Source organism: Calypte anna, chromosome 3 (assembly GCF_003957555.1).
Source record: "Calypte anna isolate BGI_N300 chromosome 3, bCalAnn1_v1.p, whole genome shotgun sequence".
Lineage (NCBI taxonomy): Eukaryota > Metazoa > Chordata > Aves > Apodiformes > Trochilidae > Calypte > Calypte anna.
In genome coordinates, this window is record NC_044246.1 from 39,955,234 (window position 1) to 39,977,642 (window position 22,409).

Genomic DNA, 22,409 nt, shown 5'->3' on the forward strand with positions numbered 1-22,409 from the left:
CCCAGGATGGCTGCAAGCACCATCTACTCACAGCATTGCCCGTGCCACTACGGAGGAGCCTCCTGACCAGAGATCAGCTTGGCTGAGACTCGGTGCCCCACAGACCCACCCACCCACCCCAAAGAGCTGCTGGGGCAGAGGTTATTCTGAAATTCGGGTCTCCACCAGGGTGCATTAAGGAAGCAGCCAGGCCTGCCAAGCACAAATCAAATTATCCTGTGCTGCGTACACAGAGGCTGAGCAATGCTGCTGCCAGTATCAAAAGCTCAGGGACTGGGAGCTGTGTTACACACCTGGGCATCAGTTGTAGGAAATCAGAGCTGCAGTAAATAAAACAAGGCACAGCACTAAGCCAGATCCTCTGACTTTACTGTGTGATTAGCTGATTATTCAGCAGGCTCTGCTTGTTGTCACCAGAAAAGTATGTGAGGGCTTCTACACACAAGCTTCCCCAGGATCAGCCAAAAAGCTTCCCCTGCTCCACATCACGGTTTCTTCTCACAAACTCTGGGCCTCCTTGCACGAGAGCAGGAGGTGCTGGTCCCACAGGAGGGACCACGTCACGATGAAATCTCCCCACCAGTGGGCAAGGAGCAACGTTGGAGCCGGTGCAAACAGCCCCGTGCTGGGAGAACCAGAGCCGTAATCTCTTCAAGTGGTGGAGCAGCAGCAATTAAGAGGGCTGTGTACTGCTTCAGGGCCCAATTCTGCCGAGGGCTGACTGCCTTCCATTTCTTCCCACTGCAGAGCCAGCAGGCATCAGTACAGCGAGAGCACTGGCTAAAGAAAAGAGCACCTTACTTGTAAATTAAATTCAAAACAATCTGCGAGAGGTAGCACGGCCACCAGAAAGTGGCACAGGCCAGCAAACACACGCTCCCTTTTCACTGCTAAAATTACATGCCTGTAATGACAAGATGCTCCTGGGTAAGACTCTAAGGGAGCATGATGAAATAGCAAGACTGGCTATACATCCCTCCTCCCTGGCAACATTGCTCTGAACAATAGATTACAGTAACATTGTCTTCAATTGTACAAGACATCTCTATTGGCACAGGCACGCTCCGGCCTAGCTGATATTTTTAGTGTACGTAGGGACTGTGTATTGCAGGCCCATCTTCACTGGATTTGTGTAATTCCTACAAAGGTTAATGAGAATTGTGCGTGCATCCAAGAGAGACGAGACCCCTTTGTGTATAATAAGAGTTTTTTCTCACTTATATATAATTACTTGGATTGAGCCCTGGCTTTCAAGCGTATCGTAGCATCTTTTCCCCAAAGATACCTTGTTTTTCCCCCTTGTAGAAGACCCTTAATAAACACATGGGGGAAATAAAATACTCACACTACTGTGGAAAGAACTGAATGGTTTGCCTAAAAGTAGGTTATTGCTCTGAAAACAGTGTTGAATAAATTATCACAGTCAAACTGAAATGCAGCAAATGGCAGGGGGGGGGCGGGGCGGGGGGGAGAAAAACCCAAACAAAACAAAAACCTGAAGAAATATTTACTGCAAAATGCAACATACATCCTAGCAATGACAAGTCATTTTAGTTTCTGGCCTGCAGGTTTTATTTGCTAACCATTTTCTCGCTACTGAGAGTTAAAAGAGGAGAAGAGAAAGGTGTTTCCCTGGCATTTTTTAAAGCAGCTACAAGGCATACGAGTAGTTTTCAACATTTTTGCTTAAATGAAAGAAACTCGGCTCTACAAACAAGTATTCTCTGTGAAAAAAAAGCACCCACTCAACCCCTGGTTTCTCTTAAAGAGGTGGAAAAGCTCTTGGACATTTCTCTAACACCAGTGAAAACAAACAAGAAAAAAAAAGTAGTTAAAGTTTGACATAAAAGTTTGCTAAGACGGTGTTAAGTGATGTTAGACAAGATGATAATTGTTGGCCTTTCAGTCCGGTGTGCTAAAGCTCTTGCATTTGTTGAAATCCAGCATGTGTTTTTACATCCAATGGAGAAACCTCCTGAGAACTGATAAAGGGAATTCTGGCCAGGCTTCACAATCTGCAACAGGCTACAAATTAGAGACAAAAAGATCCCATTTTCCATGGCACCCCGCTTGATTTGATAATAAAAATTGTTATACCAAAGTAACTCTTTAACAGCCACTACAGAATCCATGTAATTTGCATTTAGAAATTTAAACATTCTCAAATAACTGATTTAAATAATTTATAAGACACCTTTTTAATGATGTATTTTAACAAGATATGTATCGAGCCCATATTTCAAAGCATGCTTAGTACAGGTCAATTAACACAGAACAAACAAACTTAACCACAAACTAAATCTGGAAACAGGAGTGGAAAATACAGAAGAGATCAAGGAAACTGAAACTAAATGGTCCTAAGTTTCATTTCACATTCAGTCAGGCACAACCCATCCACCTCACCCAAGACAGTATTACACTGACTTTCCCCACAATTAGGAAAAAACCTCCATCAGAAACACGTATGTATCACACATGTTCCACTGCCAGCTACAGGAAGGCAGGGCACCAAGAGGAAGCTTTACACCGAACACTACACACACAGAAAATATACTCACTCTCCTATTCATTCGCAAGTTATTTCTGGAATACTTAAGTTAGGGGAGGAAAGGGGAGTGTTGTTTAGAAGAACCACTTTGGCCAAACAGATGGAGTAGGAGGGCAAGGGAGATTGGTGAGCTAGATCACAGGAGGGTAATCCTAAGCAGGTTATTGTACCCCTGGGACAGCCAGCATGGAAATAGTCCTGGTAGAAAATCCCTCCAACTGCAGCACAGACTAATAAAGTACAAGTCTCTCCTCCTACGACAGTGACAGGCAAAGGCACAAGAACTGACTGGCAACAAATCAGGGCTATTAAAAAAAAAAATTGCTTAAAAAGCGTGGCTTCTCTCTCCTGTGCGCACACATTACAGACACACAGAGCAATAACAAAGCAAAAAAGTTGCCACTGTTTAAAAAAACACTGTGGTTTGTGCATGAACGCCAGTCTCCTATCTTGATGAAATGGGTATTTTAAAAACATTCAAACTATATGCATACACGAGTGTGTTTATCTATTAAACACTTCTTCCAAGGGTGAAAGACTGCCTGTAAAAACACGTGAAAAGTAAAGAGTTTGTGGAGGCACCGGAAGATGGTGATGTATTTCTGAATTAGGTTTTAAAACTTCATTTTGCAGCTACCTGAAGTTAAGACAAAGCTGCCTTAAGGCATCTCAAACTAGTCAGACCTGCTGTAGCAGTTGCACAGTCTGCTTCAAATATGCCCTCCACGCTCCTTTCAACCTCCACCCCAACATATATCCGCATAGTTTACCTCCAGTCATGGGTGGTTCTTTCTATAGTGCAGTTCACTCAACTTCATTGCCTGCCTGGCACAACAGGAGTTTTAAAAACACTAATGTTACCAGCTACTAGAAGAAACTGTAAGACAAGAGCTGTGAATTTTATTTCCATTAAAGGTGAGCATGGCTCAAACAGCACAAGGGTTTCCTGGGAGAATTTAAGACCTGGGATCAAGAAAACAGTTTTATTCATTGCAGATCACCTGAGAAAGTTTTGGGGTGAGTTTAGACCTCTCCACCAATTCAGGGTTCCTTTGAAAAGGGAACTTCTACTTCCATATATTCCACTCGGTTTTAAAAATAAAGAAAACAACATGTACTTGCACTTTCCTCTACGGTTTTAAAAATAAAAAGAAAACAACATGTACTTGCACTTTCCTCTTTGTATTCTACTATATTCAGAATACAATTTTTAGTCTAACTTCACTGGAAGCAGAAGCTGTCAGATGAAATCCAATACATCTTACTAGTGTGAAAGCAAAGTAAACAGGCTTTGGTTTCTGATAATTACACAGACTGAGACTCATGTCATTCAACACCACTTAAAACTCAATTCCAGAGTGATATTAGTGAGAAATTCCCCTTTAAGCCCACTGCTCCCCAAAACACTGATGACATTATATAGGTGGGGACTTCAGATGTTACATGGCATCACCTACAGTTTTACAGAGTACCAAACCCATCCCCATAGCTGGAAGAACAATGGTCTGAACCTGCCTAATGCAGGACTGTGAGCATGGTTTTAATATCACTGCAGCAGTCTGAATCCACAGTCACTCTGATGTGGTGGTGGCTGCTGTCTCACTTGAGACAGCTCAGCCTCCTCCCTCAAAGGAGCGACTCGTGAAAACCAAAACTTGCTCTCTGGTGACTTGACAATTTCTTTGGTCCTTTCAAGCCATCTTGCTCCTTTTCACGACTTACAGTCATTTCTGAAGACAAATGTGGCTCTACCACCCAGCTGCCCACTGCCCCTGGAGACGGGCCCTGTTCTCCCTTGGAAATGCCCCTCAAATCAGCTCTTCACCACCCAGGAATTCCCCTTTGTGCCAGAGCAATCTCCCAGCTGCAGGTCCAGTTTGTCTCCACAGCTCCCCCCGGCCACTTTGTAATGACACTGAGCATCTGACACTTTCATTCGTAGCCATCAGTGAAGCAAAGGCTGCTTGTGCAGTTTCTTTTCTGCACAGTGACACCACAGCTGAATACCCCACGCAGATGAAGGTAAGGGTGATGGCTGCTGTTACAGACAAGGACGTACAGGCCTCGTTATTCCACAACATCCCAGAAACACATTTGCTTTGGGACCTGTTTTGCTCAACTTCAGCTGAATACAGTGCAGAACTTCCCAACAGCAGAGTTAGCACTGCATTTACAGGGCTAGCTTTCCCCCACTGTGCTGAACAGCAGCACTGTCATCTTATTTTTGTTACAGTGTTTGCACTGGTAATGCTGAACAAACCTGAAGCCTCAACTACAGCAACACAAAAATTTTAAACTTTGTTTATAAAAGAATTAAAAATCAACACATGTTTGAGGGGTCTCTCCCCATTTACTGAAAACAAGCACTTCATACAGCACCCTTTCTCTGACAAGATTAAAGTTTTGAAATAAAGCAAGTGGCACAAAACATGCAATTGTATCCCCCCCCTCCCCTGAAGAGTCCTGTTCTCGGATTGGCAAATTCAATTTTTTACAAACCATTAATTAGCAAGAGATTCATCTATGCTGAAGATCTGTGCTTACTGCCAACCTGCTTACATTTAAGCTGGACCTTGCTCTCTCCTCTGGAACACTCCTGATCTTTGGACTTAGGAGCTGAAAGCTGCCATTTCTGGCACTGATTTGTGTGCGTGCTAAGGAATCGCTGCAACTGGAGCTGTCTCCTCCCGAGCCAGTTACACATATAAAGCTGAGTTAAAAAAAGGTGTCTCTCTTGCTACCCAGCCTTTACAAAAAAGTAGATCACCAGAAGACTACTCACACTTTCAAAGCACTGCATTCTCCTTGCTTGACAGATTACAGTTTAAGATGTTACATAAAAGCAAAAATAGTCACAAGTATTTTGGATCACCTGTCTAGTGCTAGCATTGCTGGAGATGAACTGTGCCAGGAGTGTTTTATATCAGTGTGAAAAAAGTCAAGAGTACCTAAAAAAATTTTTTTTTTTCCTATGAATTATTTATTGGAAAAATAAAAGCAGCTTGTGTAAATGATAGCATAATCCTTCAAACTAGATGTTGCATAAGATCCGTTGTACTTCGTGGAAGCTAAAGAAAATTTAGAATATGAAATGTGAGGTTTTCCTTGATATTAGGACATTATCTCAAACTCCTTGTTGCCTCTCAGGCAGACAGTTTGAGCATCTGGATTATTTATATTATTATTCCACAACACTGAGAAACTGTCATTATTTCATCTTTCTCATTAAAAAGAGCAGGTGTATAAAGGAAATCAATTACAATTCTTAACTAATCAGTACCTACAGACGTATTTAATGCTCTTTAGGACTGTTTCATCTGCAGAGAGAACCTGAAGCACCTATGGCTAGCAAGTTTCTTTTTTGTTTGTTTTTAATCAGCTTCAGAAAAAAAAAGAAATCAGCTTGACAGAAAAATCAAAGCGATGTTTTAATATGCACAAAGTCTACCTTCATTCTACAGCAGTCCAATCCAGTTCCTGCAGAAAAGGAGTGGGTGGTTTTTGCTAACCAACTTAAATGGAAGTAGATCAGTCAAGAAAGGTTAGGTTAGATGCTGCAATACTTGCCTGGACAATGGAAGTATTCCTTAGGACACGCTCTCAGATACCTGTCAGGCAGAACAAACTGCTAATCCTCCTGCTATCTCTACCACCACCACTAGCTCGCTACGTTAAATCAGATTCCAAAGATACCATCTTATTATGTAAAAATGTATGCATTTTAACTTCAAGCAGAAAGGGCTAGTTTCAATTTAGCCTGCTTAGTCAACTGCTTAATTTCTTAAAGAAATACAGGTACAAGCAGCAGTAACTTCTAAGAAAATGCAATTCATTTCTACAGTTTGTTTTACCACCAGAAAGTTTCCCTTGCACTTAAATGGAAACTGAGGCATCCCTCAATTTTGTACCTTGTGAGAAGACACAGGCACCTTCATTTGTGCAGGTGAATCCTTAAAAAAAAATTTAAAAATCAGAATAAAAAGACAGGAAGCGTCATTTTAACTCACACAAATAGGAATCTGGTTACTCCATTGGAGAGACACAAGCATAACGCTGATGTTAGGGGGCAGCCAAGCCCTCTACCACCATTGTTTGAGCAACAGCATAATCTACGGTGGCCAAACCTAGTACCCACTGAGAGCCACCCTGCTGACTTCACCGGGCATAGCTGAAAAAGCCTGGACTTTCCCGAGCCGGAGAGCTTTGGACTTGTCCGAACACACGCAACAGCTATGGTTTGCAGCACTGAACTTCGGGTAAATGAGCTGACAACCACCCCCCCCCCAGTGGAGATGAAATGGGCAGACTCGCTTTATTTTACACTGCCAGCTGACCCACAGCTGTAAATCAGCCACCAAGGGTCCCGGGAGACGGCACACGAACTCCTCCAGAGATTTGCAACAAAAGTGGCCCTGGGTTTTCCAGCTGTGCTCCACAAAATGTAAAAAAAAAAAAAAAAAAAAAAAAAGGCAGCAGGTAACCGCACTCTTTTTTTTTCACGCTTAAGGAGAACTTCTCTTTCCAGATCCTGACACACTGACATAAGCAAAGCAGGAAACGCTGTAAATGAAAGAGGCATCGCAAAAGGATTTTTTTCAAGCATTCCCCCACCCTGAAGGAAATCCCAATAAACAGGTTTTTCGCCATTGCTTCCCAAAGATTGAACCAGCCTGCCCACAAAAGCCCCCCGGATGCCTGCTTTTCACCGCTGGTAGTGCTCCCAAGGAAGACCCAAGTGCGCTATTGCTCAGGGAAAAGACACACTAATCCCCTGCCCTGCTGCCGCCCTAACATCAGCCCCTGGAAAGGTCCAGCCAGCCGGGTCCTGCCCAGCCATATGTCAGCTTTGCTACAGCGGAGTGAAAGTCCCCCCCCCAGGCCCTTTTCGCTCTCCTGGCACTACATCACGCGTTCCTAGGGCTGGTACCCTTAAGTCCCCGCTCTTATGGGGAACAGGGAGCGAGGCTCAAGGGGCTCCCCAGCGCACACGGGAACTTACCGGGGCAAAGCCGGTTTCTTCAAGTCGGACGAAGCAAACGCCCGCGCTATCGGGGTCGGCACAGCAGCCTCGATTAAAAGTGTATTCCCAACTACACGCACGCACCTGCTCTGGACAGGGATCACCGTGCACCGACGGCGAGGAAGAGGTATTTGAAGAGCAACTCCGTCGCTCTCCCTCCCCTGCTCATCTCAGCACGATCACCCCCGGAGGAGAGGGGAAGGACACCCACTCCGAGGTTCTCCTGCCGGGCTCAAATTTAAAGGTAGCGATAAAACGAACCCCGATGACTCGCAAAGCCGGGGCGGGGGAGTGGGCGAAGTGGCTGTCGCGGCCCCCTCCGCTCCCCCCACGCCGCTGCCCCCCAGCCCCACTCACCACATGCAGCTCCACCTGAGAACTAACGCATGGACGGGGTGGGGGGGGGAGGTCGCAAAACTCTCGCCTTAGAGCAGCTCCATATGTCGCTCCCTCGCCGCTCCGGGGAGGGGCCGGGTGGGATGCGGAGGAGGAGGAGAAGGAGGAGGCAGGCGCAGGCGGCGTGAGGATTTAAGCCTCCGCTCTGCCCCAGAGGCTGCGATCACGCAGCATTATACAATGGAGGAGGAGGAGGAGAGGGAGGAGGCACCAGCCCCAGCTCCAGCACTTGCCGCCAGCACTGACGACAGGGGCGGCTCCGGCGAGCTCCTCGCCCTCTGGCCCGCGTCAAAGCTCCGCCTCAGCCCCGGCCTTCCTCCCCCTCCCCCCAGCACCCCCTTTCTCTTCCTCCCCCCACCCCCGTCCTCCCACGCCGCTCCTCCCCCACGGCTCCGCGGCTCCTGCTCTGCCCACGCCGTCCCCTGCCCGGGGCGGGCGGCGCAGCCCCCGCAGCGCGGCCGCCGCTGCTTCCCCGGGGAGCGCCGGGCCCCGCGCCGGGACAAAGGCGGGAGCCAACGCGCCCCGACCGCAAATATGACAAGTATCCCGGCTATCCGGCGGCCAGGACCCGGCCGGGGGACGAAGGCTCGGCTGCCCCTGGCCAGCTCGGCTCCCCCGCAGGGATGGACACCGGGTCGTCCCGGTCCTTCCCCCCCGCGCTCAGCTCCCGGCAGAGTTGGGGGTGGGCGACTGGAGGAAAGCCGGAGCACCGCCGGCCGCCCCTTGCCCTGAGACATCACCTGGGAGCCGCGGTGTCCCCCCCCCCTCCATGGGATCCTCGCTGCTAATTTGGGCTGTACAGACACCAACGAAGGAAAAAAAAAAAAGAAAAGAGAGAGGCCAAACAGAGATGCTCGAAGACTTTGGGGAAGGGGGGACAGAGCTCGGCCCCAGGCTCTGTCTGGAAAGAAGACGATTTTTTAAAGTTACCTCCATGACTGTGTTTCGAAAGGGACCGAAATCCCAGCCGGCGCTGTAAAAGGCGACTCAAAACACCTCACAGTTCTGGCTGCAGCTCCGGTGGCATCTCGGATCATTCCGGCCTTTCATGTTTAACTAAACCGGTTGTACTTAGGGACAATAAAGCTTTAAGACCTAACATAAAGGCGATTATTAGTCATTAATATCACGACTCGTTCAGGTATTACACTCAAAATGGTCTGTAATGATTTGTGATCAATCAAGCTGATGGGATTGTTAGAAATTTAAGTTCAATTTTCAGCTAGAAAACCAAAAAAGGAAAAGTATACTTTTAGAGGGAAGATTTCTTTAGCCTGGAAATTCTGTCAAAAATCCTCAATGGAAAGAAAACCAACAACAAACCAATTAAAAAAAGTGAGTCTGCCAAAATGGAAGGAAATTAAGTGATGATTTTATAGCTTCTTAACATCATAATTGAAAAGACCCCATCTAATTGAGGTTTAAACACCAAGACTGGAATTTTTGATAATACTCTGCTGAAGTTGTTAAATGGGAAGAAAGAGCTCTGGAGGCCTCAGCACACCTTTCCCCTTCCACTTCTGCTACCGGCCATTCCTTGGAGGAGATTCCCACTCTCTCATCCATGGCTTGTGGCACAGAGGTAGCCCTGACCCAGATCCATGAAGCAGTTCACAAACTGTTTACTGAATTTTGACGAATGACTTGCAAATTGCTTAGGAGCTGGCAAAAATTAAAACCAGAATTTCCCCTGGCTGGCCACTTTCCAGCAGCCTGGCACTGATATTTGGTTCTCTCACTCAAGAAAACAGGCCTCTTCTTGAAATTGCAATAATAACAATAATAATAATAAAAATATTAAATAAAAGGAAAAGCATCATTTTCTTTATGGCATGAATGGATTGGTTTCTACATGTTTGGAGGGCTTTGGTTTGGAGACCACTCAAAACCCAGCCAGAATATTTTGTACATTTTTCAACTGTTTTGTTGGGGTTTTTTTGCATGCCAGATCCACCAAATTTCCAGGCCTCCTTCACACTGGGTTTGTCAAATGGCAGGATCTGGCCTTGCGTAATCCCCCAGTGGATGCACCCAGCTGAGCAGTGCCTGCCTTATGGGGCTCAAAGTCCACAGCAGGTTTACAGTCCCCATGCCTGGGTGTGTGCACGCTATCACCGGCACCATGGGCAGAACCACATGTATTTGCTAAACAAGCAGCTGGGGTCCAGTTTGATACTCATGGCCCTGATCTTGCCATGTTACACTGGGCAGTAAAAAGCCTAAGTCCGTTTTGTGTGTTTTGAACGCTTTTGACTTTGTTAGGTTGCTCCAATTTTACACTAGCATAAGAGAAGTGTCACCGCCCTTCTGCTTCCTACTGTAACTCCCCTGGGCCTTTCTTGGCAGCAGTTTATAGTCACGCTGTAGCTCAGGCTGTTCCTCCGAACACAACTAGTACAACCTGCATCCACACTTGAGAAGCACTCTCAGCTGAGCACAGGTCACGGTATGAATCGATACGAGTACAGCTCCTTCCCACACTTTTTGCCTACAGCAGCGGCTCCGTTGCGGAGGGACTAGATGAGGCTAGGCAAGGAGCACGATCCTACCTCTGACTGCTCCTCACATTCCCTCCTGCCTGATTTAACGAGACCTTTCTGGACAAGAAACTCTGCTCTGCAGCTCCAGAGCAATCTGACCAGAAGGTGTCTGCGAGGCCTGAACGCAGTTTGCCTGAACATGTTGGGAAGCGTGGAGAAACAGCCTGTGACTGAGCCGCCAAATGCTGCGCAAGGAAGTGTCTCAGCACAAGTTTCCAGAGCCTGCAGGAGTGGAGGGATAAATCTGTTTGTCTGCGAGGAGGAGCCACCCAAAACGCATCCCATTTTGGAACAGTGCAGCCAAGGGCTTCCCAAGCAGCAGTAGCATGGATGTAATTGTGCAACCGTAGCTGTGACACAGGCCCTCGAAACGCTCACACAAGGAGATGACATGCTATATGAGAAGGAACAGAGCTGCATTTTTCTGCAGTGGTGCTGACCTGCCCGAAGTCACAGGCATAGTCTAGTCGCAGCCTTGTCTTTGAGCAAGGATGGTCAAAGCTTGTCTCATTGAGTCCAGGTCACCAGATCATTAAAAAACCCTCCTGTGTTGAAGATAAACAAATGAACAAAACAGAAATCAAAGATTGCAAAGATCGGTGCAGGAGGAAACACATGCCGGACTTCAGAAGGCAATTCATTAAAAATACTATGAACTGCTAGATAATCTCTGCCTATCAACACGTGTGCTAATTAGGAAAGATCAGCATCGTCTGGTGTGCTGGAACGCCAGCATCCCTCCCATTTTTCACAAAAAGAGGCAGTGAACTGCTTCCTATGTTTGTAATTGCATCCTTGGCCTTTTTCTTTCTAATTGCAGTTCATGTTGATACGGTGAGATCTCATCAGGTAATTGTACAACACATCTTCATTTTCTCCCCAGATGTTTTTGCTTCAGTGCATGCAGAAACTGACAGGCAAATACCTAGTACTGACCCCAGAGCACACAACTTTTTTTTTCAAAGAAAGACCCTGTCAGCACTGATAACTCGGGAAAAGCTAAACAAAGGGCCTGCCTGTCACCAAGGATGCTCGTTCCACTAGAGCAGCGCACCCCACGGAGCAACGTGGGTCTCGTGGGTAAGAAGCAAGCACACTACTGGCAAAGGTGTGATGAAACACCACTAAGACCTCATGCCATCTCCATTCAGGCCAACTCAGGGGTCCATAATGACCTTCCAGAGCAGGGCCCTTCTCATGCAAGGCTCAGCCACAAATAAAAGCAAGACCCTCAAAAAATATTGGGGGGCTGCATTACTGCGGTCTGCACCTATATGTTAGCAAGGAGAGAGCTGCACCTGAGAGCTGGGCTGCTTTCATGGAGATTTCAACTGCTTTTTTTCCTTTTTTTGCTGTTGCCAACTCTTCCACTGTAACGAGGCTGCCACACATCCCAAGGCACAGAGGAATCGGTTAAAACCAAAGGAAGGAATGCTCCCTCCATCTCACTCCAGTTTTAGCTCTGTTTTCCCTTCATTTTCTGCTTTATTTCATGTTTTTCTGCTTTAATGTTTTCGTGGCAGTAGGAGAAACACCATTCCCTAGAATGCATAATATGCTTAATTATAATTCTCCGTTAGTTCTCTAGGAAAAAAAAAAAAAAAGAAAGAAAAAAAAAGCTACAGGAGAAATCCGTTTAATTAATGAGTATGACCAAACACAGCCCTTGTTCTAATGCAGTATCATATATTATATGTCCATTTGGGCAGTTGATCTTGGGTAAAATGAACAGAGATGCAAAAATACTGAGGAGCTCATGAATCAATATTCTGAGTGCAACTAACCTCTTTTGTACAGTTATTCTAAGCCTTCCTACAGATTTCAGTGCCAACGTCTGTTCCCAAATTCTGCTTTTGGCTTCAGTAATGCAGGATCAGGCCCGTACAGTCTAGTAATAGAAAGCTGTTGCTTGGCAGTACCAAGGGTTGTACCACATGGTAAATTCATTAAGTAATTAAGGGGAATAAGAAAGAAGGAAAAAAAAAAACAAAAAACCAATCTTAACTCCAAGTGAGCACTCAAACAGTCATACTCACTGAAAATCCCTGGTGTTTGTCAAGGACAAGGACGGAAAGGTTTCATCTGAAAGTCAGACCTGGTGATTTAGACGCTTTTCAAAAGGGATACTCTTCACATACTAAATTATTAAGGAAATATTATGGAACAGGATTATCAGGAAAGAAAAAAAAACACAGCGTGCATTAGCTGGCTTAGTCAGAGGAGGTTTTGCTGCATTCCTCGTGCACAGAGATGACTCCCTCCCTCTGTAATTCCCTGTGCACTCCCAGTCCTCTGGAGACTGCTGGTGTGCATCATCCTCTCTCCAGCTGAAACACTCTGTCCTCTGCCAGAGGTTCATGCTGCCTACATTCTCATATCTTTCTGCCTTTTCATAAACATCCCTGTTCTTTCCCAAATCCCATCCAGGCTGAATCACCTGCAAAATGGGCTTCAATTTTGACCCAAGTCAGACTGTTCATACTGATCCTGCCTGTACAGCACACAGGGCTCCTAAAACACTCTCCCCTAACCACTTGTGCTTCTCGAGACACAGTGGATTGTATTTCACATTGAGCTGAGCTTTAAACAATTTTAGGCTGCTTTTCTTTCCCTTTCAGTGCTCACTCTGCAGTGTCTTTCAAAAGCACAAGTCATTCTTTTCTGGAACACTTGGTTACATTTTTTAAAGAGAGACTATGCTGGTGTCCTGATATTCATCTCATGCTGGGGCCAGTGGATTAAGACGGAAAAAAATCTGCAGATAAAAGCAAAGGCTGTTTTACCATCAAGGAGGGAATATTTCCATAAAGAAAAAACACAGAAACAGTGGGGGAAAATACACAGAGATGGCCAGTCTTCAGGCCTAATTAACCACTGGTGTAAACAGATGTCACTGCAATCAAGTCAGAAGACTTTGGCCACCCACCAGTCTTGAGCACAATCCCGACACGAGCCTGAAAATCCTAACAACATGGGGCTGTCAAACATGTGAGCCACACACATGCCACTGTCTTCCTTACGCTGATGGACTACCTGGTCCTGGTTCAGCTGGGGAGAGAAGCTCTACAGAGCTACCTTTTCCAAGTGTGCTGCATATCCTGCAACCCTTTTCTGAAGCCAAGATACTCCAAGAGAGCTCTACACGGAACCTTACATTTCTGGAGCACAGATGCCCCCTGATTCATGAAACCTGGAAGAGACCTGGCTGCATAGGCAAGTTGGAATATGTTTGGCATGGCTGAGATGCCCAAGGCTTGAGAAACCAAACAGGACCAGAAGCAGGGTGACTAGAGGTGGATGTTCCTTCTCAGATTTGTTGAATGAAAGCTTTGTACAACAGCAGCAATGTGTTTGAGGCTGGGAGGGCAAAACCAAAACAGTGTTGTGGCTACAGTGTTGATGTAGGGTGTTACATAGCATTGCAATATGTTATATAACACTTAAAATCATGACACTGGAGTTTAAAGTATTCAGATACCAGAGGTAAAAAAAAGCCATTGCAATCCTTATTTACATGAAGACATCACTTAATACACCAACATCCAAATGAACGCACAACCTCTTGCTGCTTCTGCTCACTGGAATACAACCTGTAAAACATTAAAACTCCTACACCATGTTGGGGGCTAGGACACTAAATTCAAACAATGCTTACCAAGTAACATAGTGGCATTTTCAAGAGAATTTAAATTTGTAATTATAAATCCTTCCCCTGACTGTCTCAGGTGCAAAATTCTTTACAGATGATGTTTATCTGTACTTTTTTTTTTTAGAGACAGTGGTTTCTGAGGGGCTAACTTTAAGTAAACAGTGAGTGAACAGCCACCAAACCCCAATAAAACAGAAGGTGGATCTGAGGGGCCAAATTTAGGAGAGTTTAAAAAAAAAAAATCTGGCAAAAAACCTAGCACAAGAACATCAAATGTAGCATAAACTCCCACTGCCGTTCTGTTCTACTACATATAAATGAAGATCATATAGAACTGAACTCATTGAGTCAATGAGGTGAATGCACAAGCCTTCCCATTTTAACTCTTCACGAAATGTGTGATTTCTTAGATTATGTGCAAAGAAGGGATTAAAGAGTGAATGAGTACATCAGCTGCTTTTACTGACTATGCCTGTGGCAATGATTCATTTTGGCTCTCTACATTCTCTTGTGCTAGCACAGCTAAGAGTCAGCAAAAGCTCATACAGAATATGCAGGTAAACAGACTGTGGATGGAGTATGTATTTCTTAACCTAAAACCTCCCCTGTAACTGACAACAATCCATTTTAGCTTTCTGAAGGAAAAGGGAACTGCACAAATTATTTTAGACTCTCCTCTAATCTTTTTTTGTGCTTTCTCACTTTAAAGGAAGCTGTTCATTGATAGTGACCATTAGCTAAAGGCTAAAAGAAGTTTACACCTCATTAGCAAAGATGAAACACCCAATCACTGCAAACCCACCCACTACTTAGGATCTACCTCCAGGAAAAAGAACGAAGCTGAGAATCCTCATTTATTATCACAGTTCATCTTACCCTTCCTTTCACACTTCTTATCCTATCTTTCTTCCTCCCACGGTGTTTTTGGGGTGCTAATGGTGACCTTGAAATGTGGCAGGGGGTCTGGAAGAGGGGAGAGGGAGCTCTCCTATCTGGTCACCCCCATCTCACACAGCATATGCCAGAATTCACAGCAAAAAAAAACCCCAAAAAACAAAACCCAAAACGGAGATTGTGGGCAGGGTTGCACATACGGCATGCATTATACTGCTCCCTAAAGCCAGTAGTGGGTTTCTGAGGCAGTCATAAGCAGTAATAATTCTCCCTTTTTAAAATTTTAGCCTTGGTGGGGGATTAAAGTGGAGACATCATGAGAGTACAGAGGGGAACAAGCTAAGGTGACAACATAGACCGAAGAACCAAGATCTGCACCCCCATCGAAGGTGCTGGTACTGTGTCCAGGGCATCCCCTGGTTTGACCTCTGGACAGCAGCAGGAGAAAATACCACAAGGAATATCACTGAGGCTCTCCCTGCTTCTTCAACCACGGACTTCCCCAGCACAAAGAGGTGGGCAGAAGGCTCTCAAACCCTTCTCTCTTTCACAGAGATCGATCACCTTTCCTGCACGGATTCAGGTTGTACCAGCTTTATCTGTAGAAGGAAAGATGAGAATGGCTGTCCTGAGCCATAACTGTTTCACAACCTGCCTGCAAGAGCAGCCAGGTACTTCACAGAAAGGCAGCAGCCTGCTTGCAATAGCTGGGCAGAAACAGGAACCCCTTGGGAGTGGCTCACAGCCACGGCTGGTCAAGTCAAGGACTGATGATTGTCCATCTGCTATAACTCATGCCCCAGGATATTTTCTAATCGTCCACATCTAAGGGACATTCCCAGTGTAATTCCTGCTAAATAAAAAAGTAATTTTAAAAAAACAGTTGCACTCCTTGCTTTCCCACATCTTGTGTCCAGTTGTGTTAGCTTTCAAGTGATTTTTTTTTTCTTTACCCTACCCAACATAATCTTCTAACTTTTAACTGGATGTTCAGCTCCTGCTGTAACAGCAAAAGAGTTGTTAAGCAGATGTCAAACTGCTGACAATGTGACTCAATACACATACACAAATACTATCCCCATGCAGGTTAGCAGACAGAAATCTCCTTTTGCTGGCAGGGCTCTTCAAAAGAAACCTTTTCTCATCTGAGCATCTGGGAAAGTGCAAGTGACCACTCCTACTCTAGTTGTGAAAGATCTGCCCCCCTCCAAACACCAGTGTGTTACCCTTACTAGTGAGAAGAGAGAACTGGAATCTGATGGATTTGCTTTCATTTTAAAACAAGAACAACCTAAAAAAACACACCTCATTGTTTTCCCCTGAGATGTTCAGGTGAAAGACTTCAGCCTTCCAACATATTTTTGCTAGCCATCAGGGCTGATGTGGGCAAAACAATGAGAAGGAAATACATTTGTTGGTTTGAACTTTTTTTTTTCTTTCTTTCATTTAGCAAAGATTCCCCTTAAATAAATGGAAGTGAGGAGATCTTGAAATAAGCCTTCTCAAGTTTTAATCACACTTTTTCTTCTTGCAAGCAAGCCGTCATTCAGTAGCTAGGTGGTTCTAAATAAAGAACTCTAGTCAACAACAGGAAATAACTCCCACAGAAAAAAAAAGGCAGAATACAAACTCTCAGCAACTCTTGTACATAGCTCACAACGGCCTTTTGTTCCATGTTCCATGCACATTAAGTCTAAAATCTTTACTTTTCAGAACATGTTCTTGCTCTAAGTAATTAAAACTATTTTGTTGTCACAAGTGCGGATCCCTTCCTTGCCTTTCTTCCAAAACAGTCACATCTAAGAGTCAGAAAAAACACAAACTATTCCCATTTCATTTAATAAGTAAGGATGTTCTAGGAACACCATGTATTACCAGGATTTTTAAAAGTTTTTGATGGTGGGGTGGGTTGATTTGGTTTGTTTTTGTATTTTTGTGGGGGGGGAGTTTTGGTTTGGTTTGGTTTGGCTTTTTTCAGGGTTGAGGTACACCGTTGTATCCTCAGCTGTGAACAGTTTACATCCTTCTTAACGTTCAGAAACCACTTTGTCTTCAGAAAGTTCAGAGCACCTGGCCTGTGGGGATGGGGAATAAAGGAGAAACCACACATCTCTAGCCACTTAAAAAAAAAAAAAAAATTCAAGCTAGTGTCTACAATCACCAGCTTCTAAATTATACAAGATGTCATAGGTCAGTGCCTGCAAAGCATTACCAGCAAAGACCACCTGTCTTCTTCTGCACATATCTTCCCAAATTCAGCAGAACAGCCTGGCACTGGGATCTGACCCTGCTGTAAGACAAGTGGCACACACGGGAAGCACCAGCCATGCTTTGCAGAAGAAACATTTTTAAGCAGGACCTCAGGATTTCTGGAGTTTTGACAGTTCAGATTAACCTGCCTGGGTTGACGGGCTACTCCTGCCTTCACTGCACAGGTTAGGAGGATAGGACCACAGCATTCTCTTTCTCCTCATAGCCTATGTTTCATCTTCTCAGTAGGAAAATGGCAATAATCCCTGTTTATGGAAGAGAGCTGAGCTGTTAGCAAAGCTGGTTGGAGCTGAATCTATTCAGCCTCTCCAGGCTGCACTTCATTCAGCTCAAGACAAGGCGCTTTGACACACTCTAGAAGGAAATATTATCTAGTATGGATTCAGGCAGAAGGGTGTGTAGGATGAAAGCCTTTTGGAAAAACTGGAAGGCAGACTGGGGACAAAAGCAGCACAGACAAACCTAGAACAGAACATGAAACTCCAATTAACAAGATCCTTAGCCCCAAACCAGCACTGATGGATGAGAAATCCAGAGAATATAAACAGGAGGAGAAAACAAAACAAAGCAAAAAACCCCAAAAACACAAAAGCCTGGTCTGGTTAAACTTCAGGCCATGAAATGGCACCTAAAACTGCCTCTCTGGTCTCTAATACCCCCAATAGCTACACAAACAATTCTATATTCTTTTAACACAGTATTCAGGCAAAACAGCATTAACATTAACAATCTGTTGGTTTTGTTGGCTTTTTGGTTTGTTTACTTTTAAAAATTCCTTAAAGTTTTCACTTGTATTCTGGTACTATCAACAACCAAGCTCTTCTATGAGGGGTCATTTGGGAACATAGCTTAGTCCTACCAAAGCTTCTAGTTTATGCTGAGCAAAGATGATCCCAGGTTTCAGGAAAGGGGATAAATTTCCCTTTCACCCTCAAAGAAACTTAATTTGCAGTCCCTCTTAGAGAGGTAAGAATGCCCCCTCACTGGAGAAAACATGCATATCACATACTTCAGACTTGGGCCAGATTCTCTTATCCCTGCTTGGATGCAGCAGCCACACCTTAGTTTGTAAGAAAAAGGAGAAGATTATTTCCAAACAAAACTGGCAGTATCAGACCATAAGACAGAAACACCTAGCAATCTGTCTTCAAATGAGTCTCTGCTTTGCTAGAGAAGTAACCAGGTTAAGGCTACATAGAAAAAATAATAATAATTAAAAAAGCAGACTGCAGGACTGAGCACAACACACAAAAATGCACAACCAAAGAATACGCTGGTTGACTCCATCTGGCTTCAAAAAAGTGTAGGTTTGGTGTGCAGGGAGGAGTTAAGTGCTGTTTGTTAGCTGCTATGGATAGGTCTCTACAGGAGGTGGAAGAGCTTCCTTAGGAACCTTGCTGTCATTTGTTGCAAGTATCTTCTGGAGTACAAACATGTATATAGCACATGCTAGTGATCGGCTGATTCCAGCATCTCTCCACCAAATCACCTAATGTGGCTTTGTCACATTACAACCTAATTGTAAAACAAATTTCCATTTTAGAAATAAGTCCCAGTTTAACTATACAGTTGCAGGAACCAAGGTTACAGATCTAGACTGGATTTTTGCAGCTGAAATAGGTGAAGTAGCTCAGTGTGCACGTGTGCATACCCGTGTGTTTGTGTGCACATGCACCATCAAATGTTTATAGGAAGAGCAAATCAAATTTGCTTCCTAATGCAAAATGAACACACAGGCTGAAGCAACTCCACACTCAAATCTAGCCCAGAATAAGTTCTGGCTGTTGTATAATAAAGCCCTTGAATCCAAACCTGAAAAAAATCGATATAGCAAAGTACCCTAGAGCAGCTGTCCCCCCATTTCCCAGCTCTCACCCATTAGCTAAATACTGCAACATTTTCAGTGGGACCAGCACACTTCAAAAGATGCAGTCTCTCTGTCTTTTTCTCTCTCTCACTGAATGATATTTCTGCCCACATGCACTGACACATACAGTGTCTAACAAGGCTGTGATTCATTTTCAGTTCTAGTCATGCTCACAAGTGATGTAGCACACTCGCTGTGCCTTCAGGATCTGCGTAATTTAAGCTTCATTTTCTCTGCCCCCACCCTGAATTAAGTGAAGTTCCAACAAAGCCAAGTCATCTCCCACCAACTCACCCTCCCACCTGCTTGGGGATGTGTACAGCAGGACTCTGAATAATAACAATAATAATAACAACATTAAATCAATTTTTAAAAGAGAGAGACGAGGATGAGAGCTTGAGAGATAGCGTGATTTGTTAGAAAGCTTTCTAACATCTAGAGGGAGTGAATAATAATAATAATAATAGTGGGATGCATACTGCCAGATCACTGAAGCTGTATCAATCCTGAATCATCTCCCCTAACTTGTTAAAAGCTTCAATGTGTCTTGTGTTGTATCATGCACATTCATGTTAATAAATGATTGGCTGCAAATCAGAATTCCTGATTTACAGAGGCAAACACCTCTCTTTTCCACCTCAGTGGTAACCTCAGTGACCATTCGCTTGTCCTCTGTCCTGTGGCAGTGACTTTGACCAAGAACAAATGTCAGCAAAAGCTGTTAGTATGTCCCAAACATCTTGTATCCAGTGGCTACCACTCATCATTGTGGTTTTGTGATACAAATTACAAGCTGCTTCAGAGCTAAACTCCATGTATTTGAGGCACGAGGCCACGCTTGAAACAAAGTGAAAGATGCGCATTTTATTTGATAAATCTCATTTTCTCACTGGCATTCAAAATTCATCTTAGACACAGACATGCATCACAAAATAGTTCTCTAGTTACTTGGGAGAGCCAAGATGCTTTAACATGTAACTTAAAAGGTGTTTACACCCCCATCACACTAATGTTTCTAGCCCTCCCCCACCCTCAACCTGGAACTATGTTTTGATGGAAGAGAAATCTTGACTTTCAAAAGAAAAACAAGTCAACTGCATTTCTTAAGCAAAGGTCCCTAGACAAAAGTGAGTCACTGCAGACTCCTTTAAGCAGATCTCAGTGATCTGCATGATTTCCTTAATCCCTAACCAAAGACACACAGAAAGAAAAATAGCACCAGAAGCTAGAAGGTCCTTCAACATTACAGTTTCTATCTGTACTGAGAGGGTTACTGTCACCACAGAGCTACAGAGAACTAAGGGGACTCATGCAGTCTTTCTTCTTTTACATTAAATGTTTGCAAGACTCCCCATCTCATAAGACACATACATCCCCAGCTATGCAGCCTCTCCTACTGCTGATCCACACCCTTGACCAAGCCAGAGCAGAAATTAAACTCCCTGTTTTCTGTAGGGATTCATCTACACCTGCTCCCCACTCAGTAAATGCTCACTCAGTTTGGCCAAGCAGCTCACCAACTCACTCACTATCATGTCCCTGGCTTGGGCATATTTAACCATCCTGCAAAGGCAGAGCACAAGAGGACACCAGAGTTTTGGGCCATGCCTGGCCTACCCAAGCCTAATGGTTGGAGGAAATGGAGTTCCAATCTCTGCCTTCTCACCATCCTCCTCTTTTCAAACAGGACAAGCCTGGGCTGACCAGAAGCTGAAAAAATACACTGAAATTTCCTGATGGTTATTTGTTCCTGATCCCTTCTTCTCCTCAGAAGCTCTCAACTCTATGAAAAAAGAAGGAAGAGTGACAACAGACAGAAAGGGGTTGATGTACCTTTCTGAGGTATACTGTGTATATACTAGGAAAGAACTGGATCATCCAATGAGGCAGATATCATGAAGGGCTCTAGGAGCTCTGAAACATCTGGAGGAGGATAGTTTCTGGGGCTGGATACTCCCCTTAGAGTAACGGGTCAGACAAAGAAAGCAGCGGACTGTCATTTCAGCAGACAGGCTACTGCCTCATTTTGCAAATTGAAGAAATGAAGCACAAGGAAACTACAGGATGGCTTATTGTGGAAATGAAAGTCAAGCCCGTGTGTTTTGATTTCCAGAGCACTCAACACAAGTCCAGCCTTCCTCATCCACGAAGTCACTTTGTAAACATCCTCGGGGCAGGGCCTGCACCTCTCATTTGCTTTACGTCTGTGGCTTCCAATATTTCCTGGTTTGCAGATCCCTTCACGCTTTCCAATAGGGCTGAGCATTTAAACCTGCTGACAACAGGCTTGCTTTCCCTGGCTTTCCTGCACATCTTACACGTAGCCTGTGGATCCCTCTGAGACAAAAACCACAGTCTGTTTACCCTCGCTGTGTGTCCCTCTCTTCCCACCGACCCTGGCACATTGCAAGAGTCAGCAGCATGAATTTTCAAAGTAGCCCTAACTCAGTCTAGTTGCCCTAATTCAAGACCAAAGTGCAGATCTTCACTGTCGTTTCAGTGTTTCCCATCTCAAGGTATGGGAGCTGTTGATCTCCCACATGAAAATGCATTATGCTGTCAGCCCAGCCTAAGGGCTGTTATTTAATTTACTTGAGGAGGTAAGTGAAAGCCCCTTCATGCAAATGCTTACAATGTGATCTGGAAAACAGCAGGCGTAATTAGATAAAATGGCAGCAAAGCCCACCAGGGAAATAATGTTAATTCATGAGGATTTTCCTCTCTACCTCCCTCTTAGCAAGACTTGAAGCCAAGGAGGAAAAAAAACAAAAAAACAAGAAAAAAAAATCTGAATGCACTTCAATGATGTATATCTTGGAGAAGTAGAAAAACAGAACAGCAACCAGTGGGGTCATCTAGAAGATGCCTCAACATAGCACCTCTGGTAGGACTGGCAGCCCAAGCTCCCAAGCAATGGAGCACTGAAAGCAAAAATTGCTCTGTCCTAAGTTACTCTGTGTAGCGACATAATGAGCCAAGATCCCTAAACTTCACACCATCTCCTGACAGAGGCCTAACCAAGCAGTAGAGAAGATTTGTCACGTGGTAACATCATCACTGCAACCCCCTGCTCCCAGTAGTAATAATAAAACCAGAGCTCTTTCACAAGTCTTGAGAGCAGATCTGGCATTTCCAACCCACTGACAAATTCTTACCCTCAGAAGCATCCAGGAAAGGGTTTGGACCAACCTATGTCACAGCATCATGGGATAAAGGAGAGCTCT

The 22,409-nt window shown here is 44.6% G+C and overlaps 1 protein-coding gene across 4 annotated transcripts in view; it reads right to left on the reverse strand.

Moving 5' to 3' along the window:
* Positions 1-22,409, reverse strand: part of SERTAD2 (SERTA domain containing 2) — an 80,551-nt gene that overhangs the window by 11,162 nt on the left and 46,980 nt on the right. Inside the window, exons 1-2 of one of the 4 annotated variants that reach the window (XR_003987371.1) lie at positions 7,926-8,251; positions 436-780 (exon numbers count right to left, since the gene is read on the reverse strand). The exons of 1 other annotated variant lie outside the window; for it this stretch is intronic. The gene's annotated coding sequence lies outside the window, so the exon portion shown is untranslated. Of the gene's footprint in view, positions 1-435; positions 781-7,925; positions 8,252-22,409 lie in introns of those variants that run through there. 2 more of the 4 variants (XM_030447729.1, XM_030447730.1) reach the window with 2 other exon arrangements.